We start from the raw sequence: 17,619 nt of genomic DNA, 5'->3' as shown, positions 1-17,619 counted from the left end.
TCACCACATATTTTCATTATTGCAGCGCTTATCTTTAAAATTCTAGGATTAGTGCTAAGGCTTCTGGATATTCATATGTCTGTAAATGGTCATTTTATGCCACGACTTCCTCCTTTGATAGTAAATAGCTGAATAGTGTTTCTTTGAAGAATGCAAATGTTGACTAAGCAAACAGTGCTGTCTTGTCAGCACAGACAATATTACATTATTAATAAGATGCAGGTATAGGTTCTGCCTACAACGGAGCAGTCCATCTTTCACTACATCTGGTTTAAAGCACTGCAAAGCTGTAGTGATATGACTGGCATTATGTTTCAACATGTAAGTGAATTCTGTTTGGGGGAAACTCTTAAATGTAGGACACATCAGCAAAGGCTGCTGTACCAGCACCTGGTTTCAGAATGCTTCGTATATGTAGATACTACATTGTGTGCTCATGCAGACATATAAGATGCCAAGAAGGTGCAGGCAGTGGACCTTTTCACAAAGGGTACAGTGCAGAACACAGGAAGCAAGTAGCTTTCAAAACTGGGCCATCCCTTTACACATACTTCTTATTTAAATATTCAGTAAAAGATTTTTTTAATGTTTTTTAAGAGTTGGTTGAATTTAAGGGATGGATAGCTATATTGCACATTTTGGAGACTATTTTTATTGGATTTTTTAGTTCACAATGAATTGTAGCAAAGGGAAAATACCATTTTTAATACTTAACACAAATGAATATTTTAAGACAAGCATGTTTGCTGATATACCAGGTAGGCTACTGACTCAATTAAAAAGAAGCGCATGGACTGTTTCGTCTACTCACTTCTCATGTTAATTACTCTGTGTGTTTCAGTAACAGTTGTACTGGACATAAGTAATAAGTCCTGTCACAGAATAGATCTCCTCCACAGTAAGGGATGAGAAAGCTTATTCAGAAATATAAACTAGATAAACAGGTCAGCCTCTGATAATTGAAGAGGCTGATATTCTTAGAGGCCTAAAAGTAACATGGAATTGTAGTCACAAGCTATTTGCTCTTTGGATAAAGTTGGTTTTATAGCTGTATATTTTTGCATAGAACTATAGTGAATCTTCAAAGTTCTTTAAGTGTGGATGTACTGGTTTAAATTCTTTTTACCTTATGGAGTTCTGAGATGAAAGGAAGCTGCATGATATCAGTTCTGTAGAGAAAGATGTTTCAGTCTCAGCTTTTCCTTTTTTTTTTTTTTTAAAGTTTAAGAGTAAAAACAACCAAGACCTCAAATACTGAGCTCTTATTTTTAGTTGAGACTTTTCTGATATTTGTTGGTAAACTGTAAATACCATTCCAGTTGGAACTCCCTGAATCCCATGATATGGGGAACAGAGGGCAAATATTGTACATTTACAGTTCCTCAGACACGTAGGACTCATAAAATGAGAAGCACATTTATTGCATCTTAGTTACTTGAAGCTGCCCAATTTTCCATTAAAATTTGTCATGAAAGTAGAAAATAACTAGAAGCAAAGCAGACGTGGCTTTTTTTTGGGGGATCAGAGTAGTTAAGTATTGCTCTGGATTTACACATAAACTTTCAATGTAAGCACATGACAGATTTGCTTATCCTAAAATTACACTTATACGAGACTTATATTTAGAGGTTAAAGCCTAGATTAGTAAAGAGTGTTAGATTCCTGATTCCTCTTAGATGCTTATTCCTTCCTGCAGTCAGTATGCCTGATGCAGGCAGATGTGGGCACACTCTGCCTGTACTACAGGCTACTTAGTAGAGAAACTATGTTAGCATAGTAGAGAGCCAAAGTTAATTTATTCTGCCTACACAACTTTCAGTTCAGTTCAGAGCTGATTCACGTTTAGTTAAATACAGGCAAAGGGAAGCTGTACCTTTCTCAAAACCAATGTTGATGTATCCTGTAGCAAGCACTGTACAACCTCTGAGAAGTAGTTACCAAGTGTGTGAACCACTAGCACAGTGGTTGTGTCAAAGTAGCCAGTGCATATTTCCTGAGCAATAGATATCCTCCGGCAGAATGACTAGCCCAGACCTAGAAGGAATTGCAGCTGTTGCTGCTAGTATGGGACTCCTTACCTCTGAGATAGTGGCAGTCTTCTCAGCAGTCATTTTGAGCTGCATGTGGTACCTCTGTTCTTAAGACACACCATGTGTTCGAGCACAGTGATGTTCATTAATGTAACAGAAATGTAAGGTGAAATAAACTTTTAAGCCTTTAAGCCAATTCAGTTAGTGACAGATTTTGTGATTTGCTGTTCTTTTGAAGTGAATGCCCAGAAGAACACAAATACTATGATACAAAACTGATGTATAATTCTGTGTTAAGCTGTGTTAAGTTGCACTGTTGCAATTTAGAGCTGGTAAATGCTTGTTTTGAGATATATCTGTGTTAATCATAATAGAAGTTTTATGAAAAACAACTCAAAAAAGCTTTTTTTTCCCCTCACAATTATTTTAGTAACTATTAGAAGCAAGAAAAACACAGCTAAACCATAACTAAACTCTTTTGCATACCACGAACCAGTATGAATTTCACAAATAGTCTTAACCAAGAGTCCTGTAGTTTGGCCTAAACATAATTTGAGATTGTTTTTTGCATAAATTAAGCCTGTTCCTGCTCTCTTTCCACACTGTAATGGCATTTCAAGTGAGATGTTACTATGAACTTAATGCAGGGGAAAAAATTTGCATAGGTAAGCTGTGTCTGAAAAAACCAAGATACTGAGAATTACGCTTACAGAACAATTTGGTGTGGGTGGCTTGGTATACCTGTTAACTCCACTGTTAATTTAAGCCCCATTATTTTGTTCACATAGGACTAATGGCTTTTTTGGACCCTATATGTAATTTATTCCTTTCCAGTTACTAACTCAATAGTTCGGCAGTTATAAGTTTTGCTTCTGTTACACAAACTGGTCACAAAACCCAAAATGCTTCATCTACACTTACCACCCCAGGACTAGGGAAGTGATCGTGCCCCTGACCTTGGCACTGGTGAGGCCACATCTCCAATACTGTGTTCAGTTTTGGGCCCCTCAGTACAAGAAGGACACTGAGGTCCTGGAGCGTGTCTAGAGAAAAGCACCGAAGCTGGTAAGAGGTCTGAAGAGCAAGTCTTATGAGGAGCGGCTGAGGGAGCTGGGGTTGTTTAGTCTGGAGAAAAGGAGGCTGAGGGGAGACCTTATCGCTCTCTACAGCTACCTGAAAGGAGGTTGTAGTGAGGTGGGTGTCACTCTCCTCTCCCAAGAGGCAAGTGATAGGATGAAAGAAAACATCCTAAGTTGCACCAGGGGAAGTTTAGATTGGATATTAGGAAATATTTCATCAAGCATTGGAACAGGCTGCCCAGGGAAGTGGTTGAGTCACCGTCCCTGGAGGTATTTAAAAGATGTGTAGATGTGGCACTTGGGGACATGGTTTATTGGTGGACTTGACAGTGCTAGGTTAATGGTTGGACTCAATGATCCTAAGGGTCTTTCCAACCGAAATGATTCTGTGATTCTAACAGTGTCCTAACAAATCTCTGCTCCTTTATTTCCACTGGTGGATCATCTGTAAAATAGGCAAAATGGAAAAAAAAAATGTCCTTAGCATATATAAAAGTTGATTCAGACATTAGTTTTATACATAGTAAATGTTATATGTATGCATTTGGTCTCAGAAAAGTGCCATAATACCTTACAGTTACTATGGTAACTAGAGAGCAGCTGAGGTTTATTTTCTCTATATTTAGAAAAAAATATCTAAAATATGTAAACCAATTAAACCTCAATACTGCTGAGAAAATTATACCTAGAAAGGAGCTATCAATTATGTGATAAATGCCTCTAATTCATCATTCTGAGGCATGTCTACATGGGGGCAAATATGAGGAAAGCTACAGACCTGACTGACAGCTGGTGTAAGCTGTATAGCCCACGGACATGACAGGGCACATGAATTTGGGTGTAGCTCCAGGCTAACTTGGGCTTCTAGATTACAGCCAGCTTGGCAAGTTTGTCCAAGGCACAGGCTAATTATGCTTATTTCTGCCTGCACCTGCCCATACAAAATGGTTCAGGGTTTCATCTGGACTTCTAAACTGTGAAATGGTTGGTCCCCTAGTTATCGAGGCATTGCAGATGTACCAAACACAGCCTGTCTTCAGCACTATTTGCTGCAGACACTGCTGCAGAGCACAGAGTGGAAGGGTTACAGATAACTATCACTATGGACATGTCAGAAAACCCTCAAAATGGTGAAAAACCATGGAAGGTAAAGTGTCACAGACGGTTTGACCTCTGATAATCCTAGCTGATCTGAAGCTTTGTAGGAAAAGGCTGCTTGTTAGGCATCTTTTACTTCCCACAAATAAAATGCAAAAATATATTAATAAGAATTTTAGTTTTAAATCAAGTGTGAAATGGATATCAGTTTATGTGAGGCTGAAAGGCAGCACTAGTTGAAAAGCTCTCCTGAACTCTCTGGAAAACTGTTTTTTCACTTTTCCAGAGGTGATTGCATTGAATATGTTTTTAGGTATTTTGGGTATTTCACAGTTGTTTTTTCAGTACTTGGGGTACTAAAACAGATACTATGACTAAGCACTGATCATGCAACGTCTTTTAACTGTGCATAAACACTTTGCTAAAACTACACATCTTGTAGGAACTGTGTCTTCAGAAATTATATCACTGAATGGTTAAGTCAGATGCTTAATTTGTGGGTTCAGTTAAACTTATTGGTGCACAAAGATCAGCTTCCTCCTCTAAATTTTACTGCAGGTCTCCAGCTGAAAGCCTGCATAGCAGATGGAGCAGCTATAGTTGCATACTAGTACCTGCGTCTATCACTAAGGAGTTTTGAAAAAATATATGTTCTCTAGTTAAAAGGGGTTCTTTAAATAATAATTTTCACTATTACCCCTTACTTCTTAAAAAATTTCATTGTTTTAATTTAAAGGTCCATTTGCCTGCTTTTGTGATACTCTTAAGGAATATTAATACTAAATATTTTTTTCTATTTGAAATTTTTTCCAAATATGGGCCAAGGTTGAAAAGAAACAATAGAAATTAAGCAGAATACTGCTTAAATTGTAATTACAGTTAACCCTGGAACCCTCAAGATTGCTAGTTACCTAGAGATCTACAAAATAATTACCAACTTTGTCAACCTGTCTGTCTACTTTGACTAAGTCCAGTTTTGCACACAGTGCTGTGCTGAAATACGCAGGTCTCATTCTCTGAAGGAAATGCGTATTTTCTTTCTATATTTCAGTCCCATGCATGCTCTGTAAATGACAAAAAGGTAGAGTGGCTGCATATGAATTTGCAGTTAAACATAACACACACTTCTGTTCTTCCCTTGGTTTATAGCCTCTCTTCACCCAGAGCATTTTCAGAATCTGTGTCCCCATGCTTTCAGTGGAGATGGATACTGAATGAACGGTGTCATAGAGGGCAAGAAATTTCATTTTGAGGAAGGGGCTGTGACTGGGTTTGCTTTACATGGACTCTGTGTACACTTTAAATGCAATTCTATTCCAGTACAATGTGGGGATATTTTTTCCTAGAAGGACAGTAGGCAAAGAATTGTGGGAGGGGAATTTCCACTGGCTATCTCAGCCTCTTTAGTCAGTTTGATGTTATGGGTTCCAGCAATGTTAATATGTGTCAGCTGCTGGCTCTTTTCTGAACAGGCTTCCTCGGTAAAGTGCATGACTCTGGCTGTGTGATGCCAACATTCCTTAGTATCAGTGTCCATGCTTACATTCAGTACAAGTGACCAATAAAAATGCTACGTGCCAACTATAATAACCAGGAGAGGCTAGTGCATGCATTCCTGGAAAAAAAAAAGTGCAATACTCTGGTATCTTACAAAGTCATTCCAAGCCATTGTGTGGAAATGGCAGTGTCATCTACAAGCCGTTGTGTGTGTGATCTAAATTTCTGAATCTTACCAAAGCTGACATTTCTTAACTTATTTTATGGAAGATGAACTTGAAATTATATCTGTTTTTCCCTTCTTCCAGTCTCTACTAGTAGTCTCAGTTTCACAGGGTTACCTAGGAAACTAAGACTGGTATAGATTTTGTGATTATAAGGAAGGAATAGATTTGGGAAGTGCAGCTGCTTTCCCTCCATAGCTGCTGAACTTGCCTTTTCTCATTTGTATTTTTTTTTAAATGGAAGAATTTCTCCACCTGCTGGCTCTAAGGAAGATATTGCAACCTTCCAAGCAGAGAACTACATATAGACAATGTGTATTACAGTTGTATAATAAAAGCCTGTTTGGGATTGACGGCATTCCTATCCTGACACTTCTAAACCGCTGCATTTGTAGTAAGTAGTTTCTGAGTAGGATAGCCTATTTTTAATTCATTCAGTCTAGGGTTTTGGATGTATTCCAACAGATAACATTTCTCCACATACCTCTGTTACAAGTGAGACAATATTATAAAGGCAGCCTGTGCTTTTCAATTGCAAGCAAATTGTGTAGGACCAATTACTAGGTCTTTCCAGTGGCTCAGATACCTAGCTGTATGGATAGTCAATTGTACAATATGCAGGAATATTTATAGCCAGTAGGGAAATATCCATCCTCTGATAGGTAGGATCCTAGCAAGTGACACTTTCAGGTACATTCTGAAATGTGCAAAGCCTACAGTGGTAGACCAGAGATGTGCAAATTAATTGTGGTCCTAGCAGCTGCAAGCAGATGAGAAAATGAAGGTGGCTGCTATACAGGATTTCTGTCTCTATGCTGGGTTTTTCTTTTTGCATTTTTTCAGCTCAATAGTATGAGGTTGAACACACGTCGTCTTGGAGGAGTTGGTATGTGTTCACTACAGCACTTGGCACTCTTCGTGCCTTACCAGACAGTCTTGTATGGTCTAGTGCCCTGAAATGAGATTACTTGGTCAAGGAATAATAGCGTATAGAAAACTATGAGTAAAACCTCAAGAGTGGATGAGACTTCCTATGGAAGTGGATGCAGCTGTGTAAATTTTTTTCTGTAACACATTGACCTAGTGGTTTCTTCTGCCTGTCCTTCTGCTGAACACCTGTTTGCAGCTTGTGGAAAGAAGTACTTGTGTGAAGTACCACTATCCTGCAAAAGTGCCATACACAGTATAGGAGGGTAACACTACAGAATGCCTGTTTGTAAACTGTACTGTATTTGTATCTGTTTTTCCTCTTAGTACATGATTCCTTGATTGACTTAAATTACCTTGAGAGTCCTGCTACTGAAAATGTTACCTTTCCTATGTATTTTGAGACCAATGCTATGTGACAGCCAAAACCATGCTTGACCTAAACCCAACTGTTTTTGTGGATTTCTGTTTGTTTGTTTCCAGCGTATCAGATCTTTGACCTGGCTGACTGTATAGCTGCATGAACTGAAGAACTGGAGGAGGATGGAAGACAGAATTTGCAGGGTGGAAGACAGAACCATCTCCTCCAGCAGCTCAGGTTTAGGTTGGCTTTTGGAAATACATCCTTCTTTAAATTTGGATTTCATATAGAACATCTAAATGCAGGCATAATTCTTTGAAATCATCTGTCTGCTATTTATGCAGGGAAAAATAATGCCTTTTTTATAGGGTGTTACTCTGTATACAAGCTGATTTGCCTTTTAATTGTCCCCTTCAGGAGAAACATAGTAGACAGAAGGGCCCCCAGATAAGTATGTATGAAAATGATGCAAGCGTAAAATTTTAAGGTGAATGCCAGTGTTCATTTGCTGCAGAGATATACAGCTATCTCATTCTCAAATGTGAAGTAAATAACCATTATGCATAGTAGTAATTGATCCCAGATGATCTTATTAACTAGGACAGTCTGTGGATTTTACTAAGAATATGGAACTCCTTCCTTCAAGAAACAGGAGAAAAAAGTAGAGAAAGTCTTCTTTTGTTATCTGTCTTTGCTCTTTCGAGTTTTAAAGTTGCCTCTGTGCTCTTATTTAATTAGTTTCTGCAAGCCTGAGGTCAAACGAGGTGCAGAGCTGGCACATGAAAAGAAACACTGGAGGTCAATTAACATCATTAAGTTACTATCAAACTCATCTGGAAAAAATGAAAGAATTTTTTTTTGCTTTAGCAAAGGCTTTTGGGGAATAACCATATGCTGAAGGGTACACATTTTCCAGGACTAGCAAAGGCATAGCTGCTCTGAGTAATGAGTGTGTTTCATGACAAAACACATTATGTGTTAGTTGAAAGATAAATGGTACAAAAGCCTTTCAAGTATTTTTATTCTCAGCTTAGTTTCTATTTTCACTTTTTCGTGTAACATTAAAATCTAGCTATATATATCTATCTATACATAAAGAATAGCAGAAGAAATATCCATCTTCAGGAAATTAGTTACCACTTTCTGACATGTTCTCTAAATGTATCTGCTTTTGTCCAAACACAAACTTTCAGTGATCTTAAAGCATTTCTGTTGCCATAGCCTTTTTAAATGTGTGTGTAGATATCAATAAGCCCACTTAAACATTATCTCATATCTTTCTGGGTGTCAGATGGTGAAAATAATATCTCTTCCTGTGGTGATCTCCCCAGCATATATCAGATATCCATGCCTACCTCACAATAGATAATTTTGCAGCTTCAAATTTGAAAAATTGAGGTTTGTCTGATTTATCTGTAGGGGGAAAACTGCTGCTTCCAGATTACTTTGTTCATTCACTGAAAAAATTACGAGGAGTTATTTGAATTGAATCTCCTTGTCTGTATATATGCCTTGGTCAATTTACCTGCGGGTACTGTAGGTACAATGTATAAATTTGTGGACAATGCACATTGGTAAACTAAACATTATGTTCAGGAGAATAACTTAGTTCATGTAATCTTTTGTAGTTGGGGCTAATTTTGGTGGGTGGGTATGGGTGTGTGAATAAAGGTCCAAAGGAAAAAGAAGCGGTATCTGTAATATTCTTTTAAACCACTTTATCTGGAGCAATGTAAATTGTTTTTTTTTTGGCCTCATGTGTTAGGATGGATCAGGACAAATAGTAGATTACTATTATAAAGAGTTTAGAATATCCTTGAAGGAAAATTGGTGTACCAAGTATAAAATGTTACTCCCCTATCAGAAGAATTTTAATCTTAGATCTGAGCACAGATATATGATATCTCCTATCAGTTTATTATTTCTCTTATAATTTCAAGCTATTTTTTTCAGAAAAGTTTTTCACTTTAGGTGTTGGGAGGTAAAATTTGAAATGATCTTTTCTTTAACAATTTGAAAAAAATATGTACTGCCCTCTTCCCAAGACTAAAAAAGAAATCAGGCTGAGGAAGAATGAGCACTTTCAATATTTAAGCACTTTGGATTACATACAGTATTATCAGGCTTCTTTAGTGATAGTATTTTTGATGGGAAATGCTGAAATTCTCGGAGTCTCATGAAACTGAGGTAGCTTCTGAAATGGTGGTCTGCACTGCTTGGTCAAAAACAGCTTTGGACTTTTCTATCACCAAAGCATAACCCCCTGATAAGAAGTCTGATGGACTATCTGAATTGATTGATTGACAGAATCAAGGTAAATGTTTTTAAAAAGGTTATTTTGGGAAGAAGCTGCCTGTATACTAATATGTATACTAATATGTATACTAATATGGCAGACAGTGTCAGATCTGTCTAAGGTTAGTAAGTAAGTTAAGAATATAATCCAGAGATCTGTCCCAAGGCTCGATAGCTATGCGTGGCAGGGTATGTGGGATAGTATGGGCAAATGCCTAAGACGGTGGGCACCCCCCGTGATATGGGACTTCACCCCTGAACAAGTGCAGAATCCTGAAAAATTAGTAGAACATTTGGAGGAAGTATGTTGTCACCCTGGCAATTCCAGAGAGATACAAATCACTGCAATGTGCTGGGGCCTGGCTTATGCCTATCGAGCCCTATTTAACACTACTCAGTACCCCCAAGGGGAAGAGAAGGGAGCTACTCCAACCCCAGTGACGAGCACTGCGGCCACTCAAACCCCCATGACAGACACTGCAGCTACTCCAACCCCAGTGCCAAGCGTTGCAGCTAAACCAGAGGACCAACCTGTGCCAGTATCAGTCGCCCCTATACGCAAGAAGAAATCATGGAAGAGAAGGTCAACTCGTTTAGAAAGAGATTATGAGGAACCAGGGCCATCACGAGAAGAGGAAGAGGAAGAGGAAGAATGTGTACAAGAAACGGAAACTACCCGATCCCTATCCTTGGGTGAGTTGCGGGATATATGGAAAGATTTCGGGCGTCATTCAGGTGAGCACATTATCACCTGGCTGCTCCGATGCTGGGATAATGGGGCCAGTAGTCTGGAATTAGAGGGGAAGGAAGCCAAACAACTGGGATCCCTCTCTAGGGAAGGGGGCATTGATAAAGCAATTGGAAAAGGAACACAAGCCCTCAGCCTCTGGAGGCGGCTCCTGTCCGTGGTGAGAGAGAGGTATCCCTTCAAAGAAGATACTGTATTTCGCCTAGGAAAATGGGTGACCATGGAGAAAGGCATTCACCATCTAAGGGAATTAGCCGTGCTTGAGGTGGTTTATGGTGACCTGGACGATCAACGGTCCTCCAAAGATCCAGATGAAGCCGAGTGCACACAACCCATGTGGCGGAAGTTTGTACGGAGCGCACCATCCTCGTATGCAAACTCATTGGCAGTGATGTCCTGGAAAGATGACGAGACACCAACGGTGGCAGAGGTGATTGATAGACTCCGGGAATATGAAGCAAATCTCTCTTCCTCGCTCGTCTCTGCTGTTGAGAAGCTGTCCCGAGAGTTCCAGCAACTCAAAGAAGATAGGTCCTACTCCCCACCAGTACGGACCAGTATCTCAGCCATTAGGAGTAAGCGTCCCTTTGCTCAAGAGAAGGGATACACACGACGGGGCACCCTATGGTTTTACCTGTGTGATCACAGAGAGGACATGAAGAAGTGGGATGGAAAACCTACCTCAGCCTTAGAGGCATGGGTACGTGAGCTGCAAGGGAGAACAATTACTCAGGGGAGTTTCTCCAAGAGAGCTGCTGCTCCAGTTTCCAGTAAGCAATTCTCCAGACAAAGGAGCAGAAGTGCTGATGTCCTGTCTGATCGTAACAGAGACACTCGTGATTCATATTTACAGGAAGAGAGTGATGAACACTATGATCAGGACTAGGGGGGCCCTGCCTCCAGCCAGGTGGAGGAAAGGGATAACCGGGTTTACTGGACTGTGTGGATCCGATGGCCTGACACACCTGACCCACAGGAGTATAAAGCTTTAGTGGACACCGGTGCACAGTGCACCTTAATGCCATCAAACTATATAGGGGCAGAACCCATCAGCATTGCTGGAGTGACAGGGGGATCTCAAGAGCTAACTGTATTGGAGGCCGAAGTGAGCCTCACTGGGAATGAGTGGCAAAAGCACCCCATTGTGACTGGCCCAGAGGCTCCGTGCATCCTTGGCATAGACTACCGCAGGAGAGGGTATTTCAAGGACCCAAAAGGTCACAAGTGGGCTTTTGGTGTAGCTGCCTTGGAGACGGAGGAAACTAAGCAGATGCCTACCTTGCCTGTTCTCTCGAAGGACCCTTCTGTTGTGGGGTTGCTGAAGGTCAAAGAACAACAGGTGCCGATCGCCACCACAACAGTGCACCGGCGGCAATATCACACCAACCGAGACACTCAGATCCCCATCCATGGGCTCTTTCGTTGACTGAAGAGCCAAGGAGTCATCAGTAAAACCCGCTCACCCTTTAACAGTCCCATATGGCCAGTGTGGGAGTCTAACAGAGAGTGGAGGCTAACAGTAGAGTATTGTGGCGTGAACGAAGTCACGCCGCCATTGAGTGCTGCTGTGCTGGACATGCTGGAACTTCAGTATGAACTGGAGTCCAAGGCAGCCAAGTGGTATGCCACAATTGATATTGCTAATGCATTCTTCTCAATCCCTCTGGCAGCAGAGTGCAGGCCACAGCTTTCTTTTACTTGGAGGGGCGTCCAGTACACCTGGAATCGACTGCCCCAGGGATGGAAACACAGTCCTACCATTTGCCATGGACTGATCCATAATGCTTTGGAACAAGGTGGAGCTCCTGAACACCTACAATACATTGATGACATCATTGTGTGGGGCAATACAGCGGAAGAAGTTTTTGAGAAAGGGAAGAAAATAGTTCAAATCCTCCTGAAAGCTGGTTTTGCCATAAAACAAAGTAAAGTTAAGGGACCCGCACGAGAAATCCAGTTCTTAGGAATCAAATGGCAAGATGGTCGTTGTCAGATCCCCATGGATGCGATCAACAAGATAGCAGCCATGTCTCCACCAACCAGCAAAAAGGAAACACAAACTTTCTTGGGCGTTGTGGGTTTTTGGAGGATATATATTCCACACTATAGTCTGATCGTGAGCCCTCTCTATCAAGTGACCCGGAAAAAGAATGATTTCAAATGGGGCCCTGAGCAACGACAAGCCTTTGAACAGATTAAATGAGAAATAGTTCATGCAGTAGCTCTTGGGCCAGTCCGGGCAGGACAAGATATAAAAAATGTGCTCTACACTGCAGCCGGGGAGAATGGCCCTACCTGGAGCCTCTGGCAGAAGGCACCACGGGAGACCTGAGGTCGACCCCTAGGGTTTTGGAGTCATGGATACAGAGGGTCCAAATCCCGCTATACTCCAACTGAAAAAGAGATATTGGCAGCATATGAAGGGGTTCGAGCTGCTTCAGAAGTGGTTGGTACAGAGGCACAGTTGCTCCTGGCACCCCGACTGCCAGTGCTGGGCTGGATGTTCAAACGGAACGTCCCCTCTACATACCATGCAAATGATGCTACGTGGAGTAAATGGGTTGCACTGATCACCCAGCGGGCTCAAGTAGGAAACCCCAGTCACCCAGGAATCTTGGAAGTGATTATGGACTGGCCAGGAGGCAAAGACTTTGGAATATTACCAGAGGAGGAGGTGACATGTGCTGAAGAAGCCCCACTCTATAACAAACTGTCAGAAAAGGAGAAGCAGTATGCCCTGTTCACTGATGGGTCCTGTCGCCTTGTGGGAAAGCACCGGAGATGGAAGGCTGCTGTATGGAGTCCTACACGACAAGTAGCAGAAACTGCTGAAGGAGAAGGTAAATCGAGCCAGTTTGCAGAAGTAAAGGCCATGCAGCTGGCCTTAGACATCGCTGAACGGGAAAAGTGGCCAGTGCTCTATCTCTATACTGACTCCTGGATGGTGGCAAATGCCTTGTGGGACTGGCTACAGCAGTGGAAGCAAAGCAACTGGCAGCGCAGAGGCAAACCCATCTGGGCTGTCACATTGTGGCAAGATATTGCTGCCCGGGTAGAGAACCTGGTTGTGAAAGTACGTCATGTGGATGCTCATGTCCCCAAGAGTCGGGCCACTGAAGAACATCGGAACAACCAGCAGGTAGATCAGGCTGCCAAGATTGAAGTGGCTGAGGTGGATCTGGACTGGCAACATAAGGGTGAACTATTCCTAGCTCGATGGGCCCATGACACCTCAGGCCATCAAGGGAGGGATGCAACATACAGGTGGGCTTGTGATCGAGGGGTGGACTTGACCATGGATGCTATTGCGCAGATTATCCATGAATGTGACACGTGCGCTGCAATCAAGCAAGCGAAGCGGGTAAAGCCTCTGTGGTATGGGGGACGATGGCTGAACTATAAATACGGGGAGGCCTGGCAAATTGACTATATCACACTCCCACAGACCCGCCAAGGCAAGCGCCATGTTCTCACCATGGTGGAAGCAACCATTGGCTGGCTGGAAACACTCCCTGTCCCCCACGCCGCTGCCTGGAACACTATCCTGGGTCTTGAAAAACAAGTCCTGTGGCGACATGGCACCCCAGAGAGAATTGAGTCAGACAACAGGACTCATTTCCGAAACAACCTCATAGACACCTGGGCCAAAGAGCACGGCATTGAGTGGGTGTATCACATCCCCTACCACGCACCAGCCTCTGGGAAAATCAAAAGATACAATGGACTATTAAAGACAACACTGAGAGCAATGGGGGGTGGAACATTTAAACACTGGGACACACATTTAGCAAAAGTCACCTGGGTAGTCAACACGAGGGGATCTGCTAGGCGAGCTGGCCCGGCCCAATCAGAACCCTTACATACTGTGGAAGGGGATAGAGTCCCTGTAGTGCACATAAGAAATATGTTGGGCAAGACAGTCTGGGTTATTCCTGCTTCAGGCAGAGGCAAACCCACTCGTGGGATTGTGTTTGCTCGAGGACCTGGGTGCACTTGGTGGGTGATGCGGGCGGATGGAGGAGTCTGGTGTGTACCTCAGGGGGATTTAATCTTGGGTGAAAACAGCCAATGAACTGAATAATATGCTGTTAATTGCTATATAATGTTGTATGTCATCACTACTATGGTTGCTATATGCCATATCAATGGAATAGTATCATGGTGGGAATCTCCCAATTAATAATAATAGCAAATGAACTTTCAATTGAACCGAGCAAAGTGCAACAGTGAGAGAACAAGAACTACCAGTGCAGTGGTGATGGAACAAGGACTGACATGCAACAATCTGACACCACACACCTCTCTGAAAGACTCTTACACTAGATGAAACCCAAAGTCATGGACTAAATGAACTCAATGGACATTTCACAGGCATTTTACAGGGATGGTCAATAGACTAGGGGGATGATAAATGAAAATCTGTATATCCTGTTAAAGGATGAGAAGGCGGGTAGGGATTATTGAAATTGTACTGAATAGTATGAGACCTGAGCATGATGTAAATGATATGGAATAAGGGGTGGATACTGTCATGGTTTTAGCTGGGATATAGTTAATTTTCTTCACTCTAGCTGGTATAGTGCTGTGCTTTGAAATTAGCGTGGAAAAAAACCTGTTGAGATAACACACAGATGTTTTGGGCTGTTGCTGGGCAGTGCTTGTACTAGTCAAGGACATTTCCAGCTTCCCATGCTCTGCTGGGTGCACAAGAAGCCGGGAGGGGAGGGGGCACAGCTGAGAGAGAGGATTCAAACTGGCCAAAGGGATATTCCATATCATGTAACGTCATGCCCAGTATGTTAACGGGGAGGAGCTGGCCTGGGGTGGGAGGAAGCAATCGCGGCTCGGGGACGGGCAGTGTCGGTCGGCGGGTGGTGAGCAGTTGTATCGTTTGTGTTTCCGTGGGTTTTTTCCTTTTTTTTCCCCTTTCCCTTCCTTTTCCATTTTATTATATTAACATTATTGACATTATTATCATAATCATTATTATAATTATTATTTCATTGTAATCATTAAACTGTGCTTATCTCAACCCACAAGTTCTTCTGCTCATCCGATTCTCTTCCCCATCCCACAGGGGTGGGGGGGAGTGAGCGAGCGGCTGCGTGGTGTTCAGTTGACAGCTGAGGCTCAACCACGACACTTTCACAGAAAAGACAATGATATCTTCAGCTAATACATAGTAAGCAGAGGAATATCTAAGCTGCCCATATAGTAAATAACTATAAGTAAAAGACAGGTATTTGTAATCTTTCTAAAATGTAACATTCTAGAAATTTAATAGGGCATTATTATATCCATGAAAATAATCTGTCATTGTAAAATTCTTAATGAAATGTCTTCTGAGTCAATAAGCTAGAAGTCAGGAAATGCTATTCACTTTTAACTGTGCGTTTTGTTATTTTATGTTTTTCCAGGCATTGTTGCCCATGCTGTAACTCAGGCTTTCGTAGTTCTGTAATTCAAAACACGATATATCCTAGAGTCCAAGTTTAAAATGGGAGTATTTTACAGCACTCTTTATACAGAATTTCAAAAAATATTACAAAATAATTGAAAATAAGGTGAGAAGTGCCTATGGGGGTATCAGTCTAATGGCAGAATCAGCTGCTGCTTGTGTTTATCTAAATGGACTTTGAGTGAATACATGAGGAGTAATAGAAGGAAGCTTACAAAGGAAAGTTAAGGAAAGCCAAGTGTCAAAATAATATGTTTATTTTTGTCCAGAGCATCTTTTGATTATTTTGCTATAGACAAATGTCAATGAAACTTTTTTCACCACCTTTTGACATGACATATTTTTGAACAATGAAAGCCAAAACCTGATTAAAATATTGTAATTAACCCTTTCTGCAACAACTTCAGTGTTTTTGTTTTGCGGTTTTATTAGTTTACTAGCCTTGAAAAAGTTTTGGCTTTTAAAAATATCCTTCCTTGCAATACTGTTCTCCTCCATTTGCAAAGATACATAAGAATTTCTCATAGAATTTTTTCTGTCACTAGTTTACATAAATTTTTGCTTGTTTAATTGATTTTAAAAAATTAAGAAATCGGATATGGAATTCTATTTACAATACTTCAACAAAAATTCATCAGCAGTTGCAATTCTTTTTAATAAATACTTCATTCTCAATACTTGATGTCCTCTAACATCTCTTCCAGTGCTGAACTAAGTGTCTTTTCCTGTTACAGAAAGCACTTGAAGACAAATGTAGCTCCATCTGTTGCATAATTAATTTGGGGAGCAACTTTGTATAGCAAAAAAAGCTGGTCAAACTACTTCTCAATTTACAAAAGCAGTGAGAAGAGGACCAAAGGATGTTACCTAAACTACTCATAGCAGTCTAAAACCTGAAAAGTTTTTAATGTTTTTGATGTGGTGAATAAACTGGTGCAGGTACTTCAGGCTTGGAGCCCATCTTTTGGCATGTTTCTCACCTGAGACGTATTCCAGGATTCAGCCTGCTCTCCTCAAGTACAAAGGCAAGCACTACACTCTAAGAGTTATACTATAGCCTAAAGCCTGGCCTACAGAAGAAATCAGATGTTCCATGAAAGCTATTTTCCATAGGTCACCGTGTAGACTTTTTTTCTTTATTGGGTTTTTGAGGAAAGTTTGCATTTCTGGGGAGAAAAACAAAACAAAACAAAACAAAAAAAAACCCACACAAACCAAAAAGGTAAAGCTATACACTTTTTAAAAGATCTCATAATTAGTCAATGCTAGGTTTCTTCAAATAAATTTCATAACTTTAGTGGTTAGACCTGTTTCTATGCTGGACTGCAATACTGAATTTCATTTTTGTCTGTATAAATAACACTGCAGTCAATGTAATCAATCTGCCCAATTATATTGCTTTAAAAATCCAGTTTACAAGCTTGTTATGATTGCTGTAGTTTTAGGGTCTAATTCTACAAAGATGATTGATTTCCATCATTACAGAGATGACACATGAAAAGATGCATGACTGTTTCCCAAATTGTGCCTTTACTTAGACCATTACATGTCTGGCTATGGAAGAAAATGCAAAAACCTTACTTTAATTTGAAATATGTCTTGGGTTAGACAGTATCACCCTATTCTACACTAGACTACAACATCAGTATGTATGCAGCAAATCTGCTATATTCAGCTGAGTAACTAAAGTAGGTTATTAAACTCACTGAGAATGAGTTCTTGGTAGAAAGGCTTGTAGGAAAATATAGTATTTTTTTTATTATCCATTTACACAGTTTGATTTGGAACTCTTTGAAGTTAAACAGGTTAATGGTAATCTGATACCAGGATGGAAGGGGTAATTTGAAGATATTTAATAAAAAGCATGTGAATTTTGATTTATTGTTATCTCAATATACAAGC

The sequence above is a fragment of the Phalacrocorax aristotelis genome, chromosome 2 (assembly GCF_949628215.1).
Source record: "Phalacrocorax aristotelis chromosome 2, bGulAri2.1, whole genome shotgun sequence".
In the NCBI taxonomy this organism is placed as follows: domain Eukaryota; kingdom Metazoa; phylum Chordata; class Aves; order Suliformes; family Phalacrocoracidae; genus Phalacrocorax; species Phalacrocorax aristotelis.
The sequence above is the reverse complement of the archived record's forward strand: the minus strand, read 5'-3'. Positions refer to the sequence as shown.